At 46.2% G+C, this 7,702-nt stretch overlaps 1 non-coding gene across 1 annotated transcript; it reads right to left on the bottom strand.

Moving 5' to 3' along the window:
• Positions 1-1,012: 1,012 nt before the first annotated feature.
• On the bottom strand, positions 1,013-1,084 carry Trnai-aau (transfer RNA isoleucine (anticodon AAU)). The gene has a single exon. It is a non-coding gene; the product is annotated as a tRNA-Ile (tRNA).
• Positions 1,085-7,702: the final 6,618 nt, after the last annotated feature.

A 7,702-nucleotide genomic window follows, 5' to 3' on the forward strand; every position in this document is an offset into this window, starting at 1 on the left:
CGGGTAGCACGTCACACAGTACTCGTTTGGGTTGGGTGGTCCCATACAGAATCTCTCCATGCTGCCTAATGTTTTCCTAACGTCACACTCGTCACGTACTTCACTTTTATGTCATAATCATTTCTGAGAGGCAAAGAAATTGCATGACAACAAGCAGAGCTAGTGGCGTCAAAATTAACACACATACTTTATGTGACTCAAAAGCCGAACGAGTTACTTTCCGACGTTGTTTTAGATGTGCAAGTGCCAGTCAAAACTCGCGGTGTCGGCACTCTGCCGACCATTTCGTTAGTTAACACCGGTCTTGCTGTGTGTGTTTCAAGCTCAAGAGCATCTCCAAGCAAAAAATGGTCAACAGCAACATTCAGACGGTTTCGTACTGCTCAATTGCTACATTAAAACGGTAAGTTTCTTTTTCAGAACTGGAAAAACAGAAGCGTGACAGCATTCGAACCTGTAATCTTCAGATATGAAGTCCGACGCCTTATCCATTAGACCACACGGTCACTGACGATCAACATTTACATGTATACGACTCATCTCGAAACGCTCACACCCCTGAGGATTTGTGTTTTCGTTCTACACAGCCGCTGCCCCTTGCTCTTTCCCACCCATTCGTTACATTCAACCTCTGACGAGACCGACCAAATATAGACTGAGAAACAAGACCACACAATTTGTGCATTCGGAATCGAAGGCAGGCCGTCCCTCGCCGCATTTGCTACGATGGCCATTTGCTACTTCTGCAGAAGCGGCGGCGACGACGACGACGACGACGACGACGAAGATCGCGAGAGACTCTGAGATATGTGAGAAATACATCTATAAAATGTAATTCAGACTGCCTCGTCCCACCTTATGCTGTACCGCTTTGGCAAATGCTTTATCTGCGCCATTCGCCTTAATCACATCTGAGAGTAAATCTTAAAAAAACGCCTGTCGCTAATTGTTCGTCATCACAAGTACTGTTTGCTATACGGCCACGACGCGCAACTGATTTCCAAAATTCATCTATCTCCTGTGAGGATGGAACTTACGACCCCTGGTTTATTAGACCAGTGCTCTACCACTGAGCTAAAGAGGCGCGGCCTAGCGGTGCTCTTGGGTACTTCGTCCTTACGGTCGTCTGCACCATCAGACTTTAGCTGACAACACTTCATATTACCGGCTAATATTTGCAGCTATGGCGACAAATTACTGCTTGGCTACACATCTGACACGTAACCGATGTGCTCTCCAAACCATAACACTTGCATTTCAGAACATGTCTTTCACACATGTCTACAAAATCACCTTCACCTTCAAATACAGTTTCCTTGCGACTGACAGAGACGTAGGCAAAGTTTAAAGTTGCTATTTCCATTAAATCTCGTTAATCAGAAAAACGGTAATTTACACCTGCAGCGGAACAAAATTCCATTCCGCCCAGCGTCTGGCTCGAACCCACGACCCTGGGATTAAGAGTCTGACGCTCTACCGACTGAGATAGACGGCTACCTCGGTGAATACTTGCCGCGTAGCACGTCACACAGTACTCGTTTGGGTTGGGTGGTCCCATACAGAATCTCTCCATGCTGCCTAATGTTTTCCTAACGTCACACTCGTCACGTACTTCACTTTTATGTCATAATCATTTCTGAGAGGCAAAGAAATTGCATGACAACAAGCAGAGCTAGTGGCGTCAAAATTAACACACATACTTTATGTGACTCAAAAGCCGAACGAGTTACTTTCCGACGTTGTTTTAGATGTGCAAGTGCCAGTCAAAACTCGCGGTGTCGGCACTCTGCCGACCATTTCGTTAGTTAACACCGGTCTTGCTGTGTGTGTTTCAAGCTCAAGAGCATCTCCAAGCAAAAAATGGTCAACAGCAACATTCAGACGGTTTCGTACTGCTCAATTGCTACATTAAAACGGTAAGTTTCTTTTTCAGAACTGGAAAAACAGAAGCGTGACAGCATTCGAACCTGTAATCTTCAGATATGAAGTCCGACGCCTTATCCATTAGACCACACGGTCACTGACGATCAACATTTACATGTATACGACTCATCTCGAAACGCTCACACCCCTGAGGATTTGTGTTTTCGTTCTACACAGCCGCTGCCCCTTGCTCTTTCCCACCCATTCGTTACATTCAACCTCTGACGAGACCGACCAAATATAGACTGAGAAACAAGACCACACAATTTGTGCATTCGGAATCGAAGGCAGGCCGTCCCTCGCCGCATTTGCTACGATGGCCATTTGCTACTTCTGCAGAAGCGGCGGCGGCGACGACGACGACGACGACGACGACGAAGATCGCGAGAGACTCTGAGATATGTGAGAAATACATCTATAAAATGTAATTCAGACTGCCTCGTCCCACCTTATGCTGTACCGCTTTGGCAAATGCTTTATCTGCGCCATTCGCCTTAATCACATCTGAGAGTAAATCTTAAAAAAACGCCTGTCGCTAATTGTTCGTCATCACAAGTACTGTTTGCTATACGGCCACGACGCGCAACTGATTTCCAAAATTCATCTTTCTCCTGTGAGGATGGAACTTACGACCCCTGGTTTATTAGACCAGTGCTCTACCACTGAGCTAAAGAGGCGCGGCCTAGCGGTGCTCTTGGGTACTTCGTCCTTACGGTCGTCTGCACCATCAGACTTTAGCTGACAACACTTCATATTACCGGCTAATATTTGCAGCTATGGCGACAAATTACTGCTTGGCTACACATCTGACACGTAACCGATGTGCTCTCCAAACCATAACACTTGCATTTCAGAACATGTCTTTCACACATGTCTACAAAATCACCTTCACCTTCAAATACAGTTTCCTTGCGACTGACAGAGACGTAGGCAAAGTTTAAAGTTGCTATTTCCATTAAATCTCGTTAATCAGAAAAACGGTAATTTACACCTGCAGCGGAACAAAATTCCATTCCGCCCAGCGTCTGGCTCGAACCCACGACCCTGGGATTAAGAGTCTGACGCTCTACCGACTGAGATAGACGGCTACCTCGGTGAATACTTGCCGCGTAGCACGTCACACAGTACTCGTTTGGGTTGGGTGGTCCCATACAGAATCTCTCCATGCTGCCTAATGTTTTCCTAACGTCACACTCGTCACGTACTTCACTTTTATGTCATAATCATTTCTGAGAGGCAAAGAAATTGCATGACAACAAGCAGAGCTAGTGGCGTCAAAATTAACACACATACTTTATGTGACTCAAAAGCCGAACGAGTTACTTTCCGACGTTGTTTTAGATGTGCAAGTGCCAGTCAAAACTCGCGGTGTCGGCACTCTGCCGACCATTTCGTTAGTTAACACCGGTCTTGCTGTGTGTGTTTCAAGCTCAAGAGCATCTCCAAGCAAAAAATGGTCAACAGCAACATTCAGACGGTTTCGTACTGCTCAATTGCTACATTAAAACGGTATGTTTCTTTTTCAGAACTGGAAAAACACAAGCGTGACAGCATTCGAACCTGTAATCTTCAGATACGAAGTCCGACGCCTTATCCATTAGACCACACGGTCACTGACGATCAACATTTACATGTATACGACTCATCTCGAAACGCTCACACCCCTGAGGATTTGTGTTTTCGTTCTACACAGCCGCTGCCCCTTGCTCTTTCCCACCCATTCGTTACATTCAACCTCTGACGAGACCGACCAAATATAGACTGAGAAACAAGACCACACAATTTGTGCATTCGGAATCGAAGGCAGGCCGTCCCTCGCCGCATTTGCTACGATGGCCATTTGCTACTTCTGCAGAAGCGGCGGCGGCGACGACGACGACGACGACGACGACGACGACGACGAGAGACTCTGAGATATGTGAGAAATACATCTATAAAATGTAATTCAGACTGCCTCGTCCCACCTTATGCTGTACCGCTTTGGCAAATGCTTTATCTGCGCCATTCGCCTTAATCACATCTGAGAGTAAATCTTAAAAAAACGCCTGTCGCTAATTGTTCGTCATCACAGGTACTGTTTGCTATACGGCCACGACGCGCAACTGATTTCCAAAATTCATCTTTCTCCTGTGAGCATGGAACTTACGACCCCTGGTTTATTAGACCAGTGCTCTACCACTGAGCTAAAGAGGCGCGGCCTAGCGGTACTCTTGGGTACTTAGTCCTTACGGTCGTCTGCACCATCAGACTTTAGCTGACAACACTTCATATTACCGGCTAATATTTGCAGCTATGGCGACAAATTACTGCTTGGCTACACATCTGACACGTAACCGATGTGCTCTCCAAACCATAACACTTGCATTTCAGAACATGTCTTTCACACATGTCTACAAAATCACCTTCACCTTCAAATACAGTTTCCTTGCGACTGACAGAGACGTAGGCAAAGTTTAAAGTTGCTATTTCCATTAAATCTCGTTAATCAGAAAAACGGTAATTTACACCTGCAGCGGAACAAAATTCCATTCCGCCCAGCGTCTGGCTCGAACCCACGACCCTGGGATTAAGAGTCTGACGCTCTACCGACTGAGATAGCCGGCTACCTCGGTGAATACTTGCCGGGTAGCACGTCACACAGTACTCGTTTGGGTTGGGTGGTCCCATACAGAATCTCTCCATGCTGCCTAATGTTTTCCTAACGTCACACTCGTCACGTACTTCACTTTTATGTCATAATCATTTCTGAGAGGCAAAGAAATTGCATGACAACAAGCAGAGCTAGTGGCGTCAAAATTAACACACATACTTTATGTGACTCAAAAGCCGAACGAGTTACTTTCCGACGTTGTTTTAGATGTGCAAGTGCCAGTCAAAACTCGCGGTGTCGGCACTCTGCCGACCATTTCGTTAGTTAACACCGGTCTTGCTGTGTGTGTTTCAAGCTCAAGAGCATCTCCAAGCAAAAAATGGTCAACAGCAACATTCAGACGGTTTCGTACTGCTCAATTGCTACATTAAAACGGTAAGTTTCTTTTTCAGAACTGGAAAAACAGAAGCGTGACAGCATTCGAACCTGTAATCTTCAGATATGAAGTCCGACGCCTTATCCATTAGACCACACGGTCACTGACGATCAACATTTACATGTATACGACTCATCTCGAAACGCTCACACCCCTGAGGATTTGTGTTTTCGTTCTACACAGCCGCTGCCCCTTGCTCTTTCCCACCCATTCGTTACATTCAACCTCTGACGAGACCGACCAAATATAGACTGAGAAACAAGACCACACAATTTGTGCATTCGGAATCGAAGGCAGGCCGTCCCTCGCCGCATTTGCTACGATGGCCATTTGCTACTTCTGCAGAAGCGGCGGCGACGACGACGACGACGACGACGACGACGACGAAGATCGCGAGAGACTCTGAGATATGTGAGAAATACATCTATAAAATGTAATTCAGACTGCCTCGTCCCACCTTATGCTGTACCGCTTTGGCAAATGCTTTATCTGCGCCATTCGCCTTAATCACATCTGAGAGTAAATCTTAAAAAAACGCCTGTCGCTAATTGTTCGTCATCACAAGTACTGTTTGCTATACGGCCACGACGCGCAACTGATTTCCAAAATTCATCTTTCTCCTGTGAGGATGGAACTTACGACCCCTGGTTTATTAGACCAGTGCTCTACCACTGAGCTAAAGAGGCGCGGCCTAGCGGTGCTCTTGGGTACTTCGTCCTTACGGTCGTCTGCACCATCAGACTTTAGCTGACAACACTTCATATTACCGGCTAATATTTGCAGCTATGGCGACAAATTACTGCTTGGCTACACATCTGACACGTAACCGATGTGCTCTCCAAACCATAACACTTGCATTTCAGAACATGTCTTTCACACATGTCTACAAAATCACCTTCACCTTCAAATACAGTTTCCTTGCGACTGACAGAGACGTAGGCAAAGTTTAAAGTTGCTATTTCCATTAAATCTCGTTAATCAGAAAAACGGTAATTTACACCTGCAGCGGAACAAAATTCCATTCCGCCCAGCGTCTGGCTCGAACCCACGACCCTGGGATTAAGAGTCTGACGCTCTACCGACTGAGATAGACGGCTACCTCGGTGAATACTTGCCGGGTAGCACGTCACACAGTACTCGTTTGGGTTGGGTGGTCCCATACAGAATCTCTCCATGCTGCCTAATGTTTTCCTAACGTCACACTCGTCACGTACTTCACTTTTATGTCATAATCATTTCTGAGAGGCAAAGAAATTGCATGACAACAAGCAGAGCTAGTGGCGTCAAAATTAACACACATACTTTATGTGACTCAAAAGCCGAACGAGTTACTTTCCGACGTTGTTTTAGATGTGCAAGTGCCAGTCAAAACTCGCGGTGTCGGCACTCTGCCGACCATTTCGTTAGTTAACACCGGTCTTGCTGTGTGTGTTTCAAGCTCAAGAGCATCTCCAAGCAAAAAATGGTCAACAGCAACATTCAGACGGTTTCGTACTGCTCAATTGCTACATTAAAACGGTATGTTTCTTTTTCAGAACTGGAAAAACACAAGCGTGACAGCATTCGAACCTGTAATCTTCAGATACGAAGTCCGACGCCTTATCCATTAGACCACACGGTCACTGACGATCAACATTTACATGTATACGACTCATCTCGAAACGCTCACACCCCTGAGGATTTGTGTTTTCGTTCTACACAGCCGCTGCCCCTTGCTCTTTCCCACCCATTCGTTACATTCAACCTCTGACGAGACCGACCAAATATAGACTGAGAAACAAGACCACACAATTTGTGCATTCGGAATCGAAGGCAGGCCGTCCCTCGCCGCATTTGCTACGATGGCCATTTGCTACTTCTGCAGAAGCGGCGGCGACGACGACGACGACGACGACGACGACGACGAAGATCGCGAGAGACTCTGAGATATGTGAGAAATACATCTATAAAATGTAATTCAGACTGCCTCGTCCCACCTTATGCTGTACCGCTTTGGCAAATGCTTTATCTGCGCCATTCGCCTTAATCACATCTGAGAGTAAATCTTAAAAAAACGCCTGTCGCTAATTGTTCGTCATCACAAGTACTGTTTGCTATACGGCCACGACGCGCAACTGATTTCCAAAATTCATCTTTCTCCTGTGAGGATGGAACTTACGACCCCTGGTTTATTAGACCAGTGCTCTACCACTGAGCTAAAGAGGCGCGGCCTAGCGGTGCTCTTGGGTACTTCGTCCTTACGGTCGTCTGCACCATCAGACTTTAGCTGACAACACTTCATATTACCGGCTAATATTTGCAGCTATGGCGACAAATTACTGCTTGGCTACACATCTGACACGTAACCGATGTGCTCTCCAAACCATAACACTTGCATTTCAGAACATGTCTTTCACACATGTCTACAAAATCACCTTCACCTTCAAATACAGTTTCCTTGCGACTGACAGAGACGTAGGCAAAGTTTAAAGTTGCTATTTCCATTAAATCTCGTTAATCAGAAAAACGGTAATTTACACCTGCAGCGGAACAAAATTCCATTCCGCCCAGCGTCTGGCTCGAACCCACGACCCTGGGATTAAGAGTCTGACGCTCTACCGACTGAGATAGACGGCTACCTCGGTGAATACTTGCCGGGTAGCACGTCACACAGTACTCGTTTGGGTTGGGTGGTCCCATACAGAATCTCTCCATGCTGCCTAATGTTTTCCTAACGTCACACTCGTCACGTACTTCACTTTTATGTCATAATC

The sequence above is a fragment of the Schistocerca gregaria genome, chromosome 6, assembly GCF_023897955.1.
Source record: "Schistocerca gregaria isolate iqSchGreg1 chromosome 6, iqSchGreg1.2, whole genome shotgun sequence".
NCBI lineage: Eukaryota > Metazoa > Arthropoda > Insecta > Orthoptera > Acrididae > Schistocerca > Schistocerca gregaria.